This window comes from Sarcophilus harrisii, chromosome 4, assembly GCF_902635505.1.
Source record: "Sarcophilus harrisii chromosome 4, mSarHar1.11, whole genome shotgun sequence".
Lineage (NCBI taxonomy): Eukaryota > Metazoa > Chordata > Mammalia > Dasyuromorphia > Dasyuridae > Sarcophilus > Sarcophilus harrisii.
This window is the reverse complement of record NC_045429.1, coordinates 283,023,497-283,047,187: the sequence shown is the minus strand read 5'-3', so window position 1 is coordinate 283,047,187 and position 23,691 is coordinate 283,023,497. Positions and strand designations below refer to the sequence as shown.

The 23,691-nt window shown below is 38.8% G+C and overlaps 1 long non-coding RNA gene across 1 annotated transcript in view; it reads left to right on the top strand.

The window, feature by feature from the left end:
* Positions 1-211: 211 nt before the first annotated feature.
* The window catches only part of LOC116423211, a 101,455-nt gene continuing 77,975 nt past the window's right edge, over positions 212-23,691 (top strand). The window contains exon 1 of the long non-coding RNA XR_004233717.1: positions 212-398. This is a non-coding gene — a long non-coding RNA (uncharacterized LOC116423211). The remainder of the gene's footprint in view (positions 399-23,691) is intronic.

Genomic DNA, 23,691 nt, shown 5'->3' with positions numbered 1-23,691 from the left:
TTCTCTTCTGTAAAATGAAGGGATTTGACTAGAAACAGGTCTCTGGGACTGCCTCTTGCTCAAATATTCTGTGTTCCATGGATGTGCTTTGAGAAATCTGAAGCAGCAGGGATAGTGGGGGGAGGGGTTTCCCTAGCCTTCCTCCATCTGCCAAGTTCCAAATATAGGAATCTGCGTGGGGGGCAGCAGAAGGAAACCTTGAGCTGAAGAGGGGGTATCCATTTCCTTTATATAAATAATACCGGCTGCCACTTTAACTTCCTAATCTGGCATTTGTGATGTCATCGGCTTCCAAAGAGAGTTCAGTCAGTTTGAGAGAATGGCAGAACAGTGTCAAAGAAGGGATGGGCAGAGAAGGAGACTGAAGGGTAAGGGGGCCTTAAATCAAGAGGCAATGGGTGAGTAAGTCTTTAATACCTCCTTTTTCTCTTCTCAATTTCTTACTTGAATACTAATATAAATCATTTGTGGTCAAGGCACTTATTTATGTTGAAGCTCTCTTTCAATAATCCCTGTGCATTATATATTCACCCAGAATTTTTCCACAAACATCAGAATTTGCCTCATTTCTCTCCCTGTGAATAGGACCTTAGCTCCCCCTGCAAGCATTCAGGCTAACAAGGCACTGGATATGACAGGTTTTCTTTAGAGAAGGGTAGTTATCTGAAGCCTTTCATCATCAAGAACATTCTTTCTGGAGGACATTGAGAAAGTCTGTCTCCTGCTGAGTCCCATCTTTGCTTTGAACCCATAAAATCCATTTTTCATTTGGTATCATCTTGATGTTCATTCTTTAGGCCTCTCTTCAGGCCTAAGTGAGGTTGAACTCTCCCTCTGTTCTTCCATGATCTCTAACTGAAGTTCTGAATCATTTTTCTCTTTTTGTTTTGTTGATACTCTTTCTTCTGTACCTGTCTGATGGCTGGGTATATAACGTACCTTTTTCCAGGTTAATCACAACTCAGCATCTTTTGAGTGTGGGTGCTTCTCTCCTCTCCATCCTCTCACAACACGAAGACCTCTCTGAAACTTCTTGGTGGATCTGTGCCTTTTGAAAGACAAACCTAAGTGACAGCTCAAGCATGTGAACTCAGTCATCAATGTGATGTCAAACCCATGACCCTCTCTGCTGCAGTAAAAAGGGGCTCTGAATAGCTTTCTCAGGGAACCTGCCTGGGCATGCCGGCTACAATAATGACAATAATAGCTGACATTTATATACAGCTTTATGGCTTACCAAAGGCTTGGCTCATATTATCTCATTTGATCCTTACACAGGTCCTCTGAGGAAGGACCTCGGACTAGTATCACCTCCGTTTGGATCAAAGGACCAGCTGAAGTTCAGGTATTGCCCAGCCCCCCCAGGGCTCTACAGCTGTCCAGTGATGAACTCCAACTCCAGACATCTCTATTCATGGCTAGGAGTCTTTCCACTTATTTCTTAATATGTAGACACAAAAGGTGGAAAGATGGGAGTATAAACTCATCCATAGAGAACTGGAAAAGAACTCAGGAGTTATCTAGTCCAGCATTTATCATTTTATAGATGAGGAAACTGAGAGCCAGAAAGATTACAAGAGACATGCTCAAAGATGCTTAACCATTAAGCATCAGAGTCAGTATTCAAATCTAGGACTTCTGAGCCAGGCTAGTGGGCTTTAGAATCTTAACTTCTGAACCTGCTTATCTCCCTGCAAAATAAAAATGAGCCCAATTCAGTGACTCTCCTCTCACTCATGCATAACAAGTACAAGTAAGGGCTGAGTCCCACAGGGAGCAGAAGAAATGGTGATAATGGGAGATCGAAAGCTGGAAGGGACATCAGAGACTAGCTCATCGAATCTCATCCCCTTATTTGAGAGAAGCTGAGGAAAGTGAATAACTCAAGCCAATACATGTAGTCAGTGACACAGCTGTGATTAACAGCAACAACAGTAACGTTTATACAGTCCTTTAAGGTTTTGAAAAGTACTTTACAAAAGTTATTTCATTTCTCACTTAAGTCCAATTCAGGGGCACGTCAAGCTATCATCCCAGTAATGTCATTGATTGTCTTTGAGAACTAAGAACTACCAACAACAGCATAAGCCTGGATTCAAATGCAGGTCTTTCATCTCCAAAACATATGGGTCTTTTTCTACTATACAGCATTGTCTCTATCAATAGACCTTGATCCTCAAACAATTTATAAAATGTCAGAGCTGGAAAGAACATTAGAAATCATCTGGTCTAACCTTATTCCCCCAATTCTACTGAGTTAGAAACTGAGGTCCAAAAAACAATTATAGGATCTACCTAAAGCTAATGCTGAAGTAGATCCCATGGGTCACCTGGTCAAAGAGTGTTGTGAAATACAGAAAAGTTAATGGAAGTAAAGCACTTGGTAAACCTTAAAATAATATATAAAGACTTTTATCATTATTGTTATTATTATTGTAACTATTCATTAGCCTAAGTCACCAGCCTCCAGGTTGACAGTGATTTTATTTCCTAAGTTTTCTGTTGTACCCTTGCTGAACTCAAGCAATATTTATAGAATAATACAAAGATTTTCTGGTAAATGTTCAAAAAGGAAACTTAAAAAAAATGTTCATACAGAAAATAATGTTTATATGCTTTAATCTGCATTGTTAATACTTTCTCAAGTCTAAAGTCCAGAACTGAGCCAACTAGTTCCTTCGCAGGCCAAATCTAGCTATCAGCCTATTTTTATATGGCTAAGAATGGTTTTTACATTTTTAAATAAAGCTTTATTATATTTAACAATTGGTTCAGGCAAACCAAGAGTTCTGGCACATTTCTGATCTAGTTCTGTGTCCTCATTTTTCAGGCTAAGAAACTGAGATGCTGGGGTTTGTCCAAGGTAATAAGAATCAAAGGCAGGATTTAAATCCAAATCTTCTAACTCCAAAGCCAGTGTTCTTTCCACTATATCATGTTTCCTCTTACGACAGGAAGTAATAATTTGCCATAGTGTAGAAAGCTTTTACGTAGGTCCCTTTGCCCTGGTTCTACTTGTTGGGGAGAAAATGGTGAAAAGAATATAGACCTCTTTAACAGTTGATAATTTGTTTAAAAGAGCCTTGATGTTCAAATTCATATTACCTGAACAGAACTAGTCCACTCACACCATGAAAGAAAATCAAAATAGGAATTTCCTTCACCTAATGAGTTTTCTCCAGAACTTATATGTTCCCAGCCCTTCTCTTCAGAATTTCCTTTCCCCAAAAGACAGAAAGTGGGGGAAGGGGGGAGATAATGAGTTAGAACTGAGGTTCTATTCAAAAATGCATACCTTGCTAAGGAATGTAGAGCAATAAAATTTCTTATCTGTTGCTCCTAAAAAACCCATCTTGTCTAAGGGACAGAACCTTGCCAAAAGACATCCTATCTCCTTACCTGTAGACATCCTGCTCCTTCTTATCTCTCTGACAATTTACAATTGTAAGCTGTTAGTTCTAGCTAAGGCCCAAATTTTCAGTATATAAAGCTCTCCCTAAACTAGCTTTAATTTGCTAGACTTCCTTTAGAGACTAGTCCATGGCATAAATAAACTCTTTTGTGACTTTAAGAGAATCTCTTTGAATTCTTTCAAACTATGAACACGATTCTCACAAACTTCACTTCCATTTTGACAAAAAACCCAGACTAGCCATCCTTCATTCTCTGGGCTTTGCCATTATTCCCCCTACTCTTCTTCAGCTCCCTGTTGTATATTACTTCCCACCATTAAAATGTAAGTTCCTTGAGGGCAGCAAGTATTTTTTTGTTTATGTTTGTATCTCCTCCACTTAGTAAAGGTTTTGACACATAATCTATCATCTAGCATTTATTAACTGCTTAATGTATGCTTGGCACTTTCTTTGTACAAAGAAAAAAACACCCCAAAATCAGAACAAAAAAATAGCCTGTGATTTCAAGAATTTAGTGGAAATGTTCACAGTCTGATGTGCTCAATCATTTTCAGTCATGTCTGACTCTTTTTGATCCTATTTGGAATTTTCTTAGCAAAGATTCTGGAGTGATTGGCCATTTTCTTCTATAATTCATTTAATAGATGAGCCTTTTGAGGAAAGCAGAATGGTCAGCTTCTGTTCTTCAATTCCTGCTGCTTCTCCTGTCAGGAATTAGTGTCTCCCTTAAAGAAACATGGAGGGAAAAGATGTTATAGATATATCTATCTATTCCCATAATTAGGGTTAACATTCATTTGTTACTCTCTGTCACTTCACTTGCCAAATCTTGCCATTTTTACTTTCATTGACTAGTTTTTAGGTGGTATAGGAAAAATAGTACTGGACTTGGAGTTGGAAAAAAAAATGTTGAAATCCAACCTCAGACACTGATTAGCTGTATGATCCTGGATCAGTCACATAACCTTTCTTTGCCTCAGTTTCCTCATCCATAAAATGGGATAATCTAGCAAGATTTTTGTGAGGACCAAATGAGATAATATTGTAAAGGTGCACAGTGCCTGGCACATAGTAGGTGTTATATAAATGATAGCTATTATTATGATTTTCTGCACCATGCCTAAGGGGAACTTTGTGAGCATCCCACAAATGAGATAAATGGATTTCTAGCAACCAGAAGCTCTTACCCTATTGCCACCTGTGCTCTCTAAGCTTAAACTAATATTCTCTTGGATTCAGTATGCACTTGTAAGAAAGTGTTTCGTAGCTATTGAAGGGAAAAGGAAAATGTTTTCTACCATTTGTTCTTACAATACTACCTTAATAAATGTTGTTCAATCACTTTTTAGTCATGTCTGATTCTTTGTGACGATATTTAGGGTTTTCTTGGAAAAGATATTAGAGTGGTTTGTGACTTCCTTCTCTAGCTCTTTTTACAGATAAAAAAATTTGAGACAAACAGGGTGAAGTGACTAGTCCAAGTTCACACAGCTAATAAGTATATGAGACTAGATTTGAACTCGGATCTTCCTAGTTTTAGGCCTGACGCTGTATCCACTGTGCCATCTAGCTGCCCTACCTTTTATAAAAGCTACTGGCTGACTAAATTGTTTTTCAACTAATAATTTTTTGGCAAAGGTATACTAGTTAGGATGAAGCTAATGACATTAGAGATTTACTAATTATACCCTTAGGACCTTAGAGAGAAGAGATGCTGCCAAGTTCTGTGTACCTAACTTATTAGTGGGAGTGAGAGATGGGGTAAGATGTAGAGCCTTAAGTCCAGTCTATAACAGAAAAAATGGCAAGACTTATTAACTGAGGAATTAAGATTAATACTGAGATTTCAAACCTGGATGATGGAGGAAATCATGGTGCCTTTAGCAAAAATAAGGACAATTGGAAGAGGGCTATGTTTGGAGAAAAAGTAGACAACATCCCAGGTGCCTCCTTAGGTCTGAGAGAGTCATTTTCAGGGACTTTCAGTGGAAAAAAGCATTGAGCTAGGGCTCAAGAGACACAGATTTGATTAACAACTATGCAATTGACTGATTGGATGTGGTACTACCCATGTCTGGCCCTCAATTCCTTTCCCTGTGAAATAAAAAGCTCATTAGCTAAACTAGATTATCTCTGAGATTTCATCTATGTCACGGTTTCCTCCCTTCCCTTGTCTTCTTTTTCCTATCTCTTCCTTCCTTTCCCTTTCCCTTTCCTTCCCTTCCCTTCCCTTCATTTCCTTTCTCTCTGTGTCTCTGTCTCTGTCTTTGTGTCTCTGTCTCTCTTTGTCTTTCTGTCTCTTCCTTTCCCTCTCTCTCTCTCATTAACTCTGTCTCTGTCTCTCTCCCTCTCCCTCTTCCCCTTTCTGTGTCTCTGTCTTTGTCTCTCCTTTTTTCCTTCCTCCCCTACCCTCTTCCTCTCCTCCCTTCTCTTCCCATTTCTCCCCCACTCCTGCCCCCTCGATCTTCCTCTCTTTCTATGTCTCTTTGTTCTCTCTGTCTTTATGTTTCTGTTTGTGTCTCTCTGTCTCTGTCTCCCATCTCTCTGTCTCTCTTTCTGTGTCTCTATCTCTGTCTTTTTTCTGTCTCTCTGTGTCCCTCTCTGTCACTCTGTTTCTCTCTTTCTCCCTCTCCCTCTCTCTGCCTCCCTCACTGATTCTCTCTGTCTCTGTCTTTGTCTCTCTCTCTTCCTTTTTTCCTTCCTCCCCTACACTCTTCCTCTCCTCCCTTCTCTTCCCATTTCTCCCCCACTGCTGCCCCCTTGATCTTCCTCTCTTTCTATGTCTCTTTGTTTTCTCTGTCTTTATGTCTCTGTTTGTGTCTCTCTGTCTCTGTCTCCCATCTCTCTGTCTCTCTTTCTGTGTCTCTATCTCTGTCTTTTTTTTTTGTCTCTCTATGTCCTTCTCTGTCACTCTGTTTCTCTTTCTCCCTCTCCCTCTCTTTGTCTCCCTCACTGATTCTCTCTGTCTCTGTCTGTCTGTCTGTCCCTCTCCCTCCCTCTCTCTCTGCCTTTTTCCCTCCTTCCCACTCCCTCTTTCTCTCCTCCCTTCTCCCCTCATTTTCCCCCTCTCCTCCCTCCCTCACTCTCCCTCTCTCTCTCTCTCCCCAGTCTCTCTGACTCTCTGTGTCCACCTCTGTCACTCTGTTTCAGTATGAGATTCACAAGTTACTGTCTCTGCCTCTGCCTGCTGTCTCTGTCTCTCTTTGTCTCTCCCTCTCCCTCTCCATGCCTCTCTCTGATTCTGTCTCTCACTCTCTGTCTCTCTCATTGACTCTGTCTCTCTGTCTCTTTGTCCACCTGTCTGTCTCTTCCTCTCCCTCTCTCGTCTATCTCTCTGTGTCTCTGACTGACTCTTTGATTGTCTCTGTCTCTTTCTGTCTCTCTGCCTCCTTGTCTCCCTTTGTCCTCTCTACCCCTAGCTCCCCCCCCTTTCTTCCTCCTCCTCCTGCTCCTCCTCCTCTTCCTGTTCCTCCTCTCTTCCTTCTGCTCCTTCTCTTCTTCCTCCTCTTTTTTCCCTTCCTCTTCTCCTTCTCTTCCACCTCTTCTTCCTTTTCTTCTTCTTCCTCTTCTCCCTCCTCTGCTTCATCCTACTCCTCTCTATTCTCTCTGTCATTGTCTCTCTCCCTCCATCATTCACCAACCCCCTTCTTTCCATTCCCTCTCCCTCCAATCTGCCTCCCTACTCAAAATCTCCTCCAAAAATAACTAGCCACATAAATTTTCTTCTGGGTTAACTTCACAGATTGGTCAAAAATATTAAATCATTCCCAAACTTTGGTCAAAAAGGGGCAGTCACTGCAATCACTTTGAGCCTTGATATGCTTCCAAAGTGTGTAAATAATGGTGTGAAACTCATTCCCTTCCCTCAGGGAGGAGAAAAATTAAGGGCATTATCTCTTGCAGCAGCCTCCAGACTTTTTTTGATAACACACCTTTATCAGTAAAAATAATTTTCAACATGTCCCCCAATATAGATTTGTTAATTTATGAATTTATATAGTATACTACTATATTTAATGTGATGTGTACATTATAAAACATTTAAAAATAAAAATTTTAAAGGAGGAAATAAAGATGAAATATTTTAAATTAATGATACAATCTCCTTTCTGTTAATAATGTTAGAGTAATATGATTGAACATGCTTCATTATTTTTGAAGATATTGCTTTAATAATTGGTGATTTTACAATAGAAGGTCTTGTGCTCAGTTCAGTTTGACACTTGGTTTTAATTATTATAATAGCTGGAAAAGGAATAAATACATTCAAATGAAAAAAGAGCATCACTGACTTCCTTTCCTAAATCATTACAATCATTTTTCAGTCCCATCCAAAAATCATGAAGTTTTCTTTAGTGAAATTTAATGAGTAAATGTTAGAATCCTTACAAAGTGTTAACTCACTGGAATTGATAGAAACAATGCTTATGTACTTAAGTTTACACCTTTGAGAGTTCGTTCACACTTTGGCGTTTGAGATTCACAAGTCAAGCTTCAGCATGAGATTCACAAGTTACACCTCCCACAATCCCACTCTCTCGGAGGAGGAGTAAACCTTTGAGTTCTCATAAAAGAGAATATAAAAGGAAGAGCCTAATCAAGAGTCAGTAGAACTGGAGATTCAGAGGGAACTGGAGGTTGAAGCTGAAGCTGGAAGAGACAAAGGACAAGCTGCAAAAGCTCTTGGAACCAAGGATAGGCCTCTAAGAAAACTAACCAGGCTATTTTGGAAGAAACAATTAAGGACTGAACTTTTAACATCTGGCTGCATTTGAGGTGATTATTGATCTGAATTGAAACTAAGGCTTCCTCCAGAAGCTCCCCAGGAAATCTGCTCCCAGGGAACGATTATATTCTAGAAAAGAAAAGAACACTGCATTTTGGCGCCCAAATGTGGGACTGACAGGACCTTGATTCCAGTGGAAAAGCCTTTGATTTTGATCTCAGTGGAAAAACCTCTGATCCTGATCCAGTGGAAAAGTCTCCTTGACCCGGAAATTAGGGTGAGTACAATAAAGAAACTTTGTTAAAGAGCTACAGTAGAATTTCAGCTAAAATGGGGCAGATGTTTAGAAAACAGCCTGCTTTTCCTCTTTAAGGAAATGTTTAGAGATCATTGCCAGACTTATAAAAAAATCAAGGTTTAATTATAACTTGGGAGCATATCATTGATCTTTTAAAAACTGGACAGTACACATCTCCTTGGTTCTCTACGGAAAAAGAATTGGATCCAAATGAGTGGAAAATAGTAGGAGAGCAACTAGGTGAATACTACAATTCTAATCCAAATTCAATTTCCCAAAATATACTTTATACATACAATTTAATACAACTGGCTATAAGAAATTATATAAGTGTTAGAATGAGGAAAAAGAAGAAAGAGCAGGAAGGGGAGGTGCCAACTAAACTAGGTAAAAAGGATGAAGAATCAGAATTAGATCATTCCCAATCCCCTGAACTACTTCTCTTCATGGGTGGAGGGAGAAGGAGGAGGGGGAGAGGCAATAATGCAATCAGAACCACCTATTAAGGAACCTGTGACAAGATTAAAAAAGGCATTAGTTAAGGAAAAAAATGAAGGACAGGATGTATCTGATTTTATAAATGCTTACCCTGTGATTGAAGAGATTGACTCTTCAGGTCAAAAAAGGAGAAGATACACCCCTTTTAATTTGGAAAAAAATTAAGGATTTGAAAAAGGGTTACACTCTTTATGGGGCTACATCCTCTTATGTTAAAATGTTAGTAGATAGTTTGTCTTATGAAATCTTTACCCCAAGTGATTGGAAATCCATAGCAAGGACATGTTTAGAACATGGACAAAACTTGTTGTGGCTTTCAGAGTATCATGAATTATGTAGGATTCAAGCCAGATGCAATAGGCAAACAGGAGTTAATGTACAAATAGCTTTTGACCAACTAGCTGATGAAGGTCAGTATGGAGAGAATTCAGAACAGATTGATTATCCCATAACAGTGTATGAGCAAATTTCTAAGGCTGCAATAAAAGCTTGGAGTTCTCTCCCTGGAGAGAAAGATGGAGGTAAAGCCTTCACAAAAATAAAGCAAGGTCCCAATGAACCTTTTGCTGATTTTGTGGGACCTCTGCAAACAGCTGTCACAAGAACCATTAGAGAAAATGCAGCTACAGAAATAATGACCAGACATCTGGCTAAGGAAAATGCCAATGAGTTTTGCAAAAGAATTATATGGGAACTACACAAAAATGCTCCTTTAGAGGAGATCATAAGATGCTGTGCCACAGTGGGCACAAGGGCTTATTATACCCAGACTATGATGAACATGGGAAGACAGGGTCCCTCTTGGCAAGGGACTTCTAGAGAAACTCGTCAATGTTTTCAGTATGGAAAAGTTGGACATCCAAGAGCTCAGTGTAGATATAGGGTGAGAGAAAACCTAAAACCCTATGTCCAAAATGCAACCAAAGCTTCCACTAGGCCTCAGACTGTAGACTGACCCAGAGAAATGAAAGGCAGGGCCCAGCTCCAAGATTTACAAAAGAGAGGTGGGGCATGATGCATTCCTAGAAAAGAAGAGAACACTACATTTTGGCACCCAACATGAAGCTGACAGGTCCCACATTGGGTGCCAAAATGTAATGTTCTTTTCTCTAAATTATAATCGTTTTCTGGGAGCAGGTTTCTCGGGGAGCTTCTGGGAGCAGCCTTCATTTCAGTTCCAAGTAATAATCACCTCAAATGCAGCCAAGTGTTGAAGTCACCACTTTCAAATTCTAGCTCTTACCTTAGAACAATTAATATGTTCTTCAAGACTGTCTGAAATATTTACTATGAGTGCCAGTGTCAATCCATGTATTAAAAAGTAGTCAAACTTAACCCCTTTCTTTTTTTGGTAAAAGAATAAGTAGAAATAGAAATGCTAATATTTCTTCCCACACCCAAAGTATCATGTGTATCCTTAGAAGTATATTCATATCACTTGACATCAAAACATTCAGTTCTTTATGATATGAATCCAACCAACCATCAAATTTACCCTAAATTAAACAAAATAAGAAAAGAAAAAATACAGAGACAGAAAGAAAAAAGGAAGAAAAGAAAAGATATAAAGAAAGGAAGGAAAAAAAGAAAAAAGGAAGGAATGAAAGGAGAGAAAGAAAGCAAAAGGAAAAAAGGGAAAAGGAAAGAAGGAAGGAAGAAAGGAGAAAGGGAAGGAAGTAAGGAGAAAAAGAAGGAGGGAAGGAAGTAAGGAAAAAAGAAAGAAGAAGGGAAGGAAAGAGAGAAGCAAGAATAGAGGGAAAGAAGGAAGGAGGAAGGGAAGGAGCAAAAGAAAGAAAGAAAGAAAGGGGGAAAGGAATGAAGGAATAAAGGAGAGAAAGAAGGAAGAAAGGAGGGAAAAAAGAAAAGAGAGAAGGAAGGAGGAAAGGAAGGAAAGAAGCAAGGAAGAAAAGAAGGAAGGGAGCAAGAAAAGAAGGAAAAGAGAAGGAAGGAGGGAAATAAAAAAGGAAAGAAGACAGGAAGGAAGGAGGGAAGGAAGGAAGAAAGGAGAGAGGGAAGAAAAAAAGGGGGAAAGAAGGAGGGAAGAAAGGGAGGAAGGAAAGAAAGAAGGGGAAAGAAAGAGGAAAAAGGGAAGGGAACAAGGAAGGAAAGGAGGGAAAGAGGAAAGGAAGGGGAAGGAAAGAAAGGAGGGAAGAAGTGAAGGAAAGAAAGAAGGTTGGGTGGAAGGAAGGAGGGAGGGAATAAAGGAAAGAAGGGAGAAAAAAGGAAAAAAAGAAGGAAGGAAAGGAAGGAAAAAAGAAGGGAAAGAAGGAAGGAAGGAAGGAAAGAAGGACAGAAGAGAGGAAGGGAAGGAAGGAGGAAAACAAGTAGAAAAGGAAGAAAGAAAGGAAGAAGAAAAGGAAAGAAGGAGAGTAGAAAAGAAGGAGAGAAGGAAGCAAGGAAGGAAGGAAGGAAGACAGGAAGAAGGGGGAAGGAAGAAAGGAAGAAGGGAAAGAAAGAAGGATGGAAGGAAAGGGGGAAGGAAGGAAGTAGGAAAAAAAGGAAGGAAGGAAGAATGAAAGGAAGGAAAGAGGGATGGGAAAAGGGAAAGAAGGAGGGAAGAAATGAGGGAAGAAAAGAGGGAAAGAAAGAATATTGGAAGGAAGGGAGGGAAGAAAAAAGGAAGATGGGAGGGAAGGAAACAAGGAAGAAAAGAAGGAAGGAAAGAAGGAGAGAGGGAAGAAGGGAAGGAAGGAGAAAAGGAAGGAAGACAGGAAGGAAGAAGGGGAAAGGAAAGAAGGAAGGAGAAAAGGAATAAAGGAAGGAGGGAAGGAAAGAAAAGGGAAGGAAATAATGAAGGAAGGATGAAGGAAGGAAGGAAAAGGGAAGAAGAAAAGAAAGGAAGAAGGAAAGGAAGAAAAGAAGAAAAAAGGAAGGAAGGAAAGAGGAGAGAAGGAAGAAGAGGGAAGGAAGAAAAGAGGGAAAGAAGGAATGAAGGAGGAAAGGAAGGAAAAGTGGAAGAAAGGAAGAATGAAAGGAAGGGGGAAGGAAAGAAGGAAGGAAGGAAGACAGAAAGGAAAGAAAGAAGATAGGAAGAAAAGAGGGGTGGAGAGAGGGAAGGAAGGAACAAACAAATGAAGCAGGGAAAGAAAAAAGGAAGGAGGAAGGGAGGGAAGGAAGGAGAGAGGGATGGAGATAAGGAAACCAAAGAAGGAAGGAGAAAAGGAAAGAAGGAGTTAGGAAGGGAAGGAGAGAAGGAAGGAAGACAGGAAGGAAAGAAAAAAAGGAGGGAAGGAAAGAAAAAGGAAAGAAGGGAAGGAAGGAAGGACAGAAAAAGGGAATGATGGAAGGAAGGCAGAAAGGAAGGAGAGAAGGAAGGGAAAAGGGACAGAAAGAAGGAAGGAAAGATGGAAGAAAGGAAGGAAGCAGGAAAGAAAGGAAAAAGGGAAGGAAGCAAGGAAGGAGGGAAGGAAGGAAAGAGAAGAAAGGAGGAAAGGAGAGAAGGAGGGAAGGAAGGAGGGAGGGAATGAGGAAAGAAAAGCAGGAAAGAAAAACAAGGAAGGAGGGAAGAAAGAAAGGAAGGAAGAAGGGAAGGAAAGATGAAGGGAAGAAAAAGGGAGAGAAGGAAGAAATGAAGGAAGGGGGAAGAAATGAAAAAAGAAGGAAGGAGGAAGAAAGGAAGGAATGAGAAAAGAAAGAAAGGAAGAAAGGAAAGAAGGATTAAGGGAACAAAGGAAGGAAGGAAGGAAGGAAAGAAGAAAGGAAGGAAAGGAAGAAAGGAAAGAAGGAAGGAAAAGAAGAAAGGAAGGAAGGAAAGGAAGGAAGGAAGGAAGGAAGGAAGGAAAGAAGGAGGGAAGGGAAAGAAAGGAGGAAGAAAAGAAGGAAGTTAGGGAAAGAAAGTAGAAAGGAAGGAAGGAAGGAGAGATGGAAGGAAGGAATGAGGAGGGCAATAAAGAGGAAAGGAAGAAAAAAGGGAAGGAGGAAAGGAAGGAAGGAAGGGGAAGAAATAGAGCTAGCTAGTGTCTATTAAGTGCTTACTAAGAGCCTTGCAAGCACTGTTCTAAAGGCTGGAAATACAAATTCAAGTGTGATACCTCTGCACTTGTCTTCGAAACTTGTTGAATTCTGTATTAAATGCATTTTGATGAGAACATTTTCAGCACTTTGGCACCTGATACTTGCTTTGCCATTGCACTTGGTTGTTGTCTCAGTTGAGCAGTAGCAGTGTAAGGCTGGCCACGCATACAGACCAGTCCCTGCTGCCATTGCCCTCTGCCAATGGCAGCTCCCCAGCAAAGATGAGTAGTGCACAGGTCTGTCACATTGAAGCCCGTGACCATAAGGTTGTGCCCATGAGTGGTAAGGTCATAAAGCAGTTCCTGCAGGATGATGTGGATGCATTGGATAGTTCCCTAGCTGCCAAAAAGTAGTAGTGAAAGGGATATGTAGTAGCAAATGTGCTCGGTGAGAGGAGAAGCAGCAGAAATAGGAGCAAGAGCAGTAGCAAAGGGGTAAGCAGCTGCAGCAAAAGCCTAGCAGCAGAGAAGGACCCAGGCAGGACCCTTGGCAGACCCCAAGCCCAGACAGCAACCGCAGCCACGGGCTGAAGATGGACCATAGCTTCACCCTCCATATTCAGGGCTTCTCTCCCCCACCTTTCCAGAAAGCTTGGACAGTGCAGAAGAGTATAGAAGTTGTGGTTGCTCTCAGAAAGAGTGTTAAGAAAGTGGGTTAATGGTTCCAGTGGCCTTGTGATAGAGAGAGCCATCTACACCCAGAGAGAGAACTGTGGGAACTGAGTGTGGTTCACAATATGTATTTTCACTTTTTGTTGTTGTTTACTTATATTTTATTTTCTTTTTCCTTTTTTTTCCCAGTTTGATTAGATTTTTGTTATGCAGCAAGATAATTGTATAAATATGTAAGTATATATTGGATTTAATATATATTTCTACCATGTTTAATAATATATATATATATTGAACTACTTGCCATCTAGGGAAGGAGGGGGGATTGGAACACAAGATTTTGCAAGGGTTAATGTCAAAGAATTATCCATACATATGTTTTGAAAAATAAAAAGTTAAAAAAAAAAAAAAGAAATAAAGTAGAGGGAGGAATCCAACTAGGCTGGGCTGGGCTGGCTTGTTTCTCCACAGTTGATAGACCTACTTATACCTTCAGTGAATTGACTGGGAAGGGATGGTTAGGCTGCGGATTGGAGATATACTCCTTATGGGAAAAATTTGCTCAGTGATTGTTGTTTTCACCACACTTCATGCCTTCTGGAACTAATTAATGAGTATGGAGGTGCCACTGTACAAGAAAACAACATGGTTTCTAATCATAAGGAGCTTACATTCATACATTAAGGGAAAACAAACATAAGGGGAGATAAGTGGAGAGGAGAAGGTATTTATGAGAGGACAAGGCTGCTTGGTGGGATATCCAGGAGAGAGATCTGAAATAAGAGTTAAATGATCACAGCTGTATGATCCCAGCCAGGGACCCACCAATCAGAAAAAGTAGGTTTAAGACATGGAATATTAATTCCAAGGTGGGCAAGTTACTGATAAAAAGTTACAAGAGCCCAGAGAATGAGCTGAACTGGTAGAACCTTAGTCCTTCACAAAGAGCTACGTTGAATAACATAGCATATAGAATCCTAGAGCAGAAAGCAGTGTGGTGTGTGTAATGAGAACAATGGATTAAGGAGACAGGAGATGCAGGTTCTCCATGGACATTAACTTGCTGTGTGATCGATAGCAAGTAATTTACCTCTCTGAATTCCAATTTATAAAATGCAGGCCTCCCTCACAGTTGTTGTTTCAACCCATTTGAAACCCACAGTAGAGTATTATTATTTAATAAGTATATTGAATACCATTGTGAGCATGTGTGTGTGTCATGGAAAATGGGGCACATCCTGATGATGGACCCACCCCACCTAGGATGTTGAGATGCAGCCTTGACTTGTCCTTTTGAATTCAGGTGGAGATGGAGCTAGCAGCAGATATATGTTGTGACCAGGGGTGACTTGCCCTCAGTGTGGACATAGAATGGATAAATATATACAGAAGTAGAAGGTGGAAAGGATGCTAGGATTTACCAGAGCTATGGTGATTTATAATTGGACTTCAGTCTTCCCAGCCCAAGGAAGGGACTGTAATCATTCCCATATCTATGAGGCACTGAAGCGACTGGGAGAAGCAATCATTTCTGATTGGTGGAGATGGGCAATCAGTACAGTTAGTGGAGCCAGCATATGAAGGGACTAACAGTCCCACATGTATCTGAATCATGGGAAGAATCCCCATCCTGGCAGAACGCCATGACCGACTGACTTACCTCCTCCTCTCTCATGTTGGGAGACAGAAGCTTTTGCCTAATTTCCCCAATTTCTGTGACACAGAACTGATCTGAGGAACAGGAGAGAGATTGGACTTGGGGCTTCCTTGGGGAACTGGGAGAAGGTGAGGTGATCTACTTGTGGCCAACAGACACTCAGAGTGCTCCTGATATCACAACACTTGCCATAAGTATGATCTTTACTACAGCATGAATTTGCTACCAACATGCTAGACGAAAAATAAGCAGTGAGTTCCTAGATGGATGGGGGGGAAATGAGTTAATGAAAATGTCTTGAGTTTGGGGTCTTAGTAGAGCACTCAAATAGAGGGGTAGATGTAATCCCACAAACCTGTTGCATTCCTAATTTATTTGTGAATGTAAATATGTAATAGTTGGAGTCTCAGCTATGACAAGTTTTACCTGATTATGAGGAGCAAATCAGGAAATTGTGAAAAAAAAAAAAACCTCAGCCTCTCTTACACTAACAAGGAATGCTTGACAAAATCTAGAAGTATGGAAAAGCTCTAGAGTATTGGGGACTTGCCGAGTATCAACCATAGCAATCATAGCAGCTGATATGTATATGTCATTTTAAATTTCTAAAAGACTTTACATAGATGCCTGGAAATGATAACCTCTCTTTTCTGTTACTTAATAATTGTTATTATTATCATTATTGTTTATTAATTTATCTAATATTCCATGACTGCTATTAGGGTACTCTTATTCTCTTATTCAGAGATCCTATGATGGGTAGCCAGGTCTTTTTGAGTGAAGGAACCCTCTTCCCCCTACCCCTTCCCTTAGAGTCACATGTCTAGAGATGAAAGGGATCTTAAGGGTCATCCAGTTCAACCCCCTTTAATCTACAGAAAAACAAAAGTGAAGTCCAGCAAAGTTACCTGACTCACCTGAGATCACAGAGATATTAAGTGGTAGAGTCAGGATCTGAATCCAAGTCCAGAATCAACAAAATTCCAGTGTGAGGTTCCTGTGACTATTAACTTCAGGGATCTTCCCATCACTACCCTTCAGCTCCCCGCTCCCTACCATCCCTTTAATGATTTAGTCTCTGTAATGAGCTCAAATAGCTGGATGATAAAAGGTAAGATGCTCTCCCCAGGTTGCTAACTCTCAACAAATGTTCTTAATATTCAATTAGTATTTACCAGCCATGCAGTGACAATTATGCCACAAATTCTGAATGAAGCACCATATTAATGAATTAGCACAGTATTTAAAGTGTTGGCTCTATTTCTCTCTGCAAGAATAGTATTTAAAACACCATTTTAAAAACCTTTCACAGATCCATAACTTGTAACAACACCCCTCTGCCTTGCCAGGGCCCTGTCATGTTCCAAAGACCGTCATAAACAAAGCCTTTCCACTGTATGAATATTATCTATTGACATTTTTAGTGTGAGCAGGAGGTACTGTATGCTTGTCCTGTGCCTATGTTTGTTCAATGCCTTCCTGGGGCAGCTGGGTGGAATGGTGCCATCTCTGGAGTCAAGAATATCTGAGTTCAAATCTGGTCTCAGTAAGTTACTAGTTGGATGACCTTGGGCAAATCACTTTACCCTGTTTGCATCAGTATCTGTATCTGTAAAATGAGCTAAAGGAAGAAATGGCACACCACTCTAAGAAAACCTAAAAAAGGAATTACAAAGAGTTGGACGTGACTGAAAACAAGTAAATAACAAACAATATTTTCTTTAATCATTATATCCAGTAACCTTTTCTCAGTCATCCTCCTTGACTTTTCTGTAGGATTTCATATTGCTGATCACCTGATTCTTTACAGAGGCTTCCTCTTCCCTTGGTATGCATAACACCAAACACACCTAGTTCTCTTATGTTAATGAATGAATGAATGAAAAAACAGTTACCATATACCAAGAGTCAGACCAAGGCTGGGGAAACAAACCTAACAGTGAAAACTGCTTTTGCTCTTACAGAACTTGCATTCTAATCAAAGACAAACACATCTACAGGGGAGTTTGGCCAAGGAGGAATATTTTGGTTTCAAAAGTTATAGAAATGAGAAGTGGAACCAAGGAGAATAGATTGATGCATTCTTTCAAGTCACAGTAACAGAGCTGATGTGATGATGGTTCCAGAATTGGAAAGCAGAATGGATGGGGAGAGAGGATGTGTGCAAATGCATCTATGTTTTTTGAGAACATAGGTCTAGATATAATGCTTGAATTAGAAAGTTCCCTCGCTGACCACTTAACGAGTTGAACTTCTTCAGCCTTCTAATTGAACATACTCCCCTAGGCTTTCTCTTTAAAATGCCTCTGCTGTCTCTGCTTTCTCCTTTAGCAGGCACAATCATTCTCACAGACTTAACAATCAGCTTCTAGACAAATGATTACCAAATCTATATCTTCAGTGTCTGAACCTTTTGTCCTAAGCTCTAGAATGACATTTACAACTGCCTGTTCAATTTAACAAATATTGGTTGTGTCAATTATGTGCCTAATACTGTGCTGAATAATTGTTCTCTGAAACAGAATTGGAACAAAGGAGTTTGTCCAAAGGCAATATTATTTGTGAAATTAAGCCTGGGTTCAAGTCCTGGTTTAGACATTTATTAGTTACATATCTACATGTATCTCACAACTTCTCTGAACTTCAGTTTCTTCATTTTAACATGGAAAGCCCATCTTCATCATATCTTCAAACTATTTTTCTGTATCTTTTTTCTATAGTCAAACTGCAAAAGAATGTCCACTACATTGTTTCCATTTCTTCACTTCTTGTTTCCTCCTGAAACCTTTGTAGTCTGATTTCTGATTCCATTACTAGCCTGAAACCTTCTTTTCAAGGGTATCAATGATTTCTTAAGTGCTAAATCCAATTACCATTTTTTTTTCAGTTCTAGTTACTTTACTTTATGCTATTCTACAATTCAAAAATTTTCAGCATTGTTGACCATTGTTTACTTCTTCCTTTCCTTAGTTCCCATGCTCTCTTCTCCCCTGTTTTACATCCAAGTTGTTTGACTACACTTTCTCAGCTTCATTCACTGAATTATCATCCATCTACCACACATTAAATATTGGAGTTGCCCAAGGCTCTGTCCTAGGTCTTCTTTATATTTTATACATTCTTTTTTTTCTTTCTTTCTTTTAAAAACTATTTTAGTAATAGTTTTATTTGGTTTTAATTTTTAATATTTTTATGTTTTAATAACTTTTATTTTTTCTGGTCATACATGTATGTTAACTTTTTAAATACACCTTTCTTTATGAATTTGGCAGGACTCCTTCTTTACTATTTTTCCAAATAGTTTACATAGTATTGGAATCAATTGTTCTTTTGTTTGTTTGTATTTTTAAAAAATGAATATACAAGTGTAACCAGAAAAAAATAAAGCAATATAAAAAAGAAAGAATATTGATTCTGGAGGGTCAGAATAGCTGGGTTAAATGCTAGATTTACCATAAAATACTTTTTTGTTTGTTTGTTTTTCTTTTCTCTTTTTAAAGCTTTTTATTTTCAAAATATATGCATGGATAATTTTTCAACATTGATCCTTGTGTTCCAAATTTTCCCTTCCTTCTTCCCACCCCTTCCTCTAGATGGCAAGTAATCCAATATATGTTATACATGTTCAAATATATGTTAAAACCAATATAAGTAAAGATATTTGTACAATTATCTTGTTGCACAATAAAGTTCAGATCAAAAAGGAAAGAAAAAGAATAAAAAAAATGCAAATGAACTTCAACAAAAAGAGTGAGAATGTTATGTGATGATCCACACTCAGTTCCCATAGTCCTCTCTCTGGGTATAAATGTCTCTCTTCATCAAAAGATCATTGAAACTGGCCTCAATCATCTCATTGCTGGAAAGAGCCAGGTCCATCAAAATTGATCATCATATAATATCGTTGTTGCCATGTACAATGATCTCCTGGTTCTGCTCATTTCACTTAGCATCAATTCATGAGTCTCTCCACATCTCACTACAATCATCCTACTGATTGCTTCTTACAGAACAATAATATTCCATAACAGTCATATACCATCACTTATTCAGCTATTCTCCAACTGATGGGCATCCATTCAGTCTCCAGTTTCTTGCCACAATGAAAAGGGCTGCCACAAACATTTTTGCACATGTGAGTCCCTTTACCTCCTTTAAGATCTCTTTGGGATATAAGCCCAATAGAAACCCTGCTGGATCAAAGGATTTGCACAGTTTGATAATTTTTGGATCATAGTTCCAAATTGCTCTCAAGAATGGCTGGATCTGTTCACAGTTCCACCAACAATGTATTTGTGTTCCAGTTTTCCCACATCCCCTCTGACATTCATCATTATCTTTTTCTGTCATAGCCAATCTGAGAGGTATATAGTGGTATCTCAGAGTTGTTTTAATTTGCATTTCTCTGATCAATAGTGGGAATTAATTGTTCTTTAAATATTTGGTAGAATTCACTTATAAATCCATCTGGCCTTGGAGATTTTTTTCATAGAAAATTCATTGATGGCTTGTTCAATTTCTTTTTGTAAAATGGGACTTTTAAAGTAATTTATTTCCTCTTCTGTTAATCTTGGAAATTTATATATTTTTTAAAATATTCATCCATTTTTGTTACACCAAAATTGTCAGACAGGCTGGCATACAGTTGGACAAAATATCTCCTAATTACTACTTTAATTTCTTTTTCATTGGAAGTAAGTTCACCCTTTTAATTTTTGATGCTGGTAATCTGTTTTTTTTTTTCTTTCCTTTTTCTAATCAAATTAACCACAGGTTTACTGATTTTTTTTCATAAAACCAACTTCTAGTTTATTCATTTGTTCAATAGTTTTCTTTGTTTTAATTTTATTAAACTCTCCTTTGAGTTTCAGAATTTCTAATGTGGTATTTAATTGGGGTTTTTAATTTGTTCTTTTTTCTACCTTTTTTAGTTGCATGCCCAATTCACAGATCTCCTCTTTCTCGATTTCCTTTATGTAACTATTTAGAGATAGAAAATTTTCCTTAAGAACTGCTTTGGCTGCATCTCATAGGTTTTGGTATATTATCTGATTATTGTCATTCTCTTACATGAAATTATTGATTGTTTCTGTGATTTATTGTTAGGTCCACTCATTATTTATAATTAGATTATTTAATTTCCAATTGGTTTTAATCTAGCTTTCTCTGGCTCTTTATTGAAAATAATTTTTATTGTGTCATGGTCTGAAAAAGAAGCATTTACTATTTCTGCCTTTCTGCATTTGATTTTGAGAGTTTTATGCCTCAATGATCAATTTTTGTGCTCCATGTACTGCTGAGAAAAAGGTGTGTTCCTTTCTATCCTTATTTAATTTTCTCTAGATAACTATCCTATATAAATATAGGTTTTCTAGGATTCTATTAATCTCTCTAGTTTCTTTCTTGGTTATCTTGTGGTTAGATTTGTCTAATTCTTAGAGGGGAAGGTTGAGATCATCCACTAATACAGTTTTGCTGTCTTTCTTGCTGTAACTGGCACAAAATCTTGTCTGTTGGGGGTCCTGGCCCCAACTCCTGAGCAGAACAGGCCCTATGTGACCAGCACTGCCTGTCCAATTGAATGGCGAAGACTATGAGTAATGAAGGGTGAGAGCTAGGGAAGTGTGAGATTCTACTTTACTACAAAGACTTGCAAGCCTTTTTATCTTCTCGGTGCCTGCTTCTATTTCCTACATCATATGTAAGAACATTCTAACCCATAGTAGATACTTGGTTCTCTACAGGAAGCTACACAGTGCTTTCCTTTCCTAATAGGGATATTCAAGGTACTCCCCTCCAAGGTCCAGCACGCCTCTCCTGGGAATTGCCACGTTGCTTCTTTGGGTGGGACCCCTTCCTCCCAAAGCCATTTTGTTCACCCTTACCTCAGTTTACCTGAGCCATGCCCTGTGTGATGTCTAAGGCTGGCAGGGGGTTGGCAAGTCCTCTTACACTTATCTAAGAATTTGGATGGGCAACCACTTGATGCATATTCAATTAGTATCATTACCACTTCATTGTTTATGGTACTCTTTATCAAGATGTAATTTCTTCCTTATCTCTCTTAATTAGATCTATTTTTACTTTTGCTTTATCTGAGATTAGAAACTGCTTTTTTTTTTTTTGCTTCAGCTGATGCAAAATAAATTCTGCTCCAGACTTTTTAATCTTTGCTCTGATTGTATATCTCTCTGTTTCAAATGTGTTTCTTGTAAATGACATATTATAGGATTCTGGTTTTGAATTTACTCTGCTATTTGCTTCTGTTTTATGAGAGCATTTATCCCATTAATATTCACAGTTATGATTATCAGCTCTATATTTCCCTTCATCCTAATTTTTACCTTTATATACTTTTGCTCTCTCTTTCTATCCTGTACCTCCTTAGTACTGTTTTGATTTTAAGACACCTTGCCCTCTACCAGCCCTATCTTCTATCACTCCTCTACTCTTCTCTTACCCCTTTCTCTTAGTGTTTCTGCCCTCCCTTCTATCTAGCCCTTCCATTTTCCTTCACCTTTCTCCTTACTTCTTCATAAAGTAAGATAAATTTCTATACTCAACTGAATGATGAAGTCATTCCCTCTTTGAAACAAAACTGATGACATCAAACTTCAGACAAGGCTCACTCCACTTCCTTCTTTCCCTCTATTATAATAAGTCTTTTGTGACTCTTTATGTAATTTAATATGTTCCATTATACCTCCCCTTTCTTCTTCTCCCAGTACAATCCATTTTCCACCCTTTAATGTCTTTTTCTTTGATATCATCATATCAGAATCCATTCACAACTCAAACATCTGTCTATGTGATGCTCCCTCTAACTGCCCCAGGAATAGATACAGTTCTCAAGACTTATAGATCATTTTCCCATCCAGGAATGTAAACAATTTAACAATTAAATAATATATATTTTTCCTTGTTTACCTTTCTATGCTTCTCTTGAGTCCTGTATTTGAAGATAAAATTTCAAGATAAAATGTTTAATTCTGGTTTTTTCAGTAGAAATTATTGAAAGCCTCTTACTGCAGGGTTGAGCCAAGATGACAGAGAGGACACATGCATCTTTCTGAACTCTCCTTTACCCTCAAACTACTTTTATGAAACTCATCCTCGGATTAGTGCTTGACTGTCAAAACCCATGAATATTGGGAGTACAACACATTGCCAAGTGAAGATAATCTCAAAATTCAGCAGAAAAGGTCTGGTTTTGCCCACATGTGAGGACATAAAGGAGGTAGGCAAGGCACAGACTCAGGCAAATAGGCAGTGAGAGTACAGAAAATGACTCAGGCTGAGCAGACCAGAAGGGGTTGAGGATGGTCTTTGCTGGCTGAAAATCTGCAGGGAGAACTTTACCACAGTATGGGCTACTCTGCTCTGGCACCAAGACAATAGATCAACAGAGAAGCTATAAACACAGAGGGCAAAACTATAACCCCAAAACACTAGAGTCTCTCAGGATCTGGTCACAAGCACCCAGCACCAGGAGGGACTCAATATGCAACTGCTAATCCCAACACAATCACTAATCCTAGCACAGCCATCGCTGTCCCACTGCTGCTTCACTGCTACTTCCTGTTTTCTGTTGAGGAAGCTCGGTAATCCCATGTTGCCCCAAAAGCAGACTGTAGCTTTTGTTGTTGTTGTTGTTGTTGTTAAAATGAGTAAAAAGGCAAAGTGTCCCTCCCCCTTTCTTATACCTTTCTCCTACTATAGCTGTAATCCCTTCTATTTAGCCCACCCCTTCCCTTTTCAATTTTCCCCTCCCACTTTTCAATAAAGTGAGAGCAGTTTCTTTGTAAACCAAATATATCTAATATTTTCTCTTTGAGCCAAATCTGATGAAAGTGAGATTCACTTCTTTTCCTCAGATGCAATAGGTTTCCTTGCCTCTTTGTCAGGTGTAATTTCCCTCTTTTTACCTCCACTTTTCCCTTTTTCTAGTACAATCCCTTTTTCACCTCTAGTTCCTTTTTTATATTATAACAGTAAAATCAAATTACACATGCACTCTCTATGTATACCCACAACAGATATACAATTCTCAAAAATTCTTTTTACCTTTTTATGCTTCTGTTTGGAGGTCAAATATTTTGTTTAGCTCTGGTCTTTTCATCAGAAATAAATGGAATTCACCTGTTTCATTGACTGTCCATCTTCTTCCCTGAAAGAAAATGCTCACTTTAGTGGGCTAGTTTATTCTTGGCTGCATTCTAAGTTTCTCTGCCTTTCAGAATATCAGATTCCAGGCCCTTTGATACTTTAATGTGGAAGCTGCTAGATCCTTAGTAGGCCTTAGTGTGGCTCCTTGGTATTTGAATTGTTTTTTTCTGGCTGCTTGTAATATTTTTTACTTGGTCTGATAGTTCTGAAATTTAGCCACAATATTCCTTAGCGTTTTAATTTTGGGGTCTGTTTCAGGAGGTGCTCAAGTAATTCTTTCAATGGCATTTTTACCTTCTTATTTTATG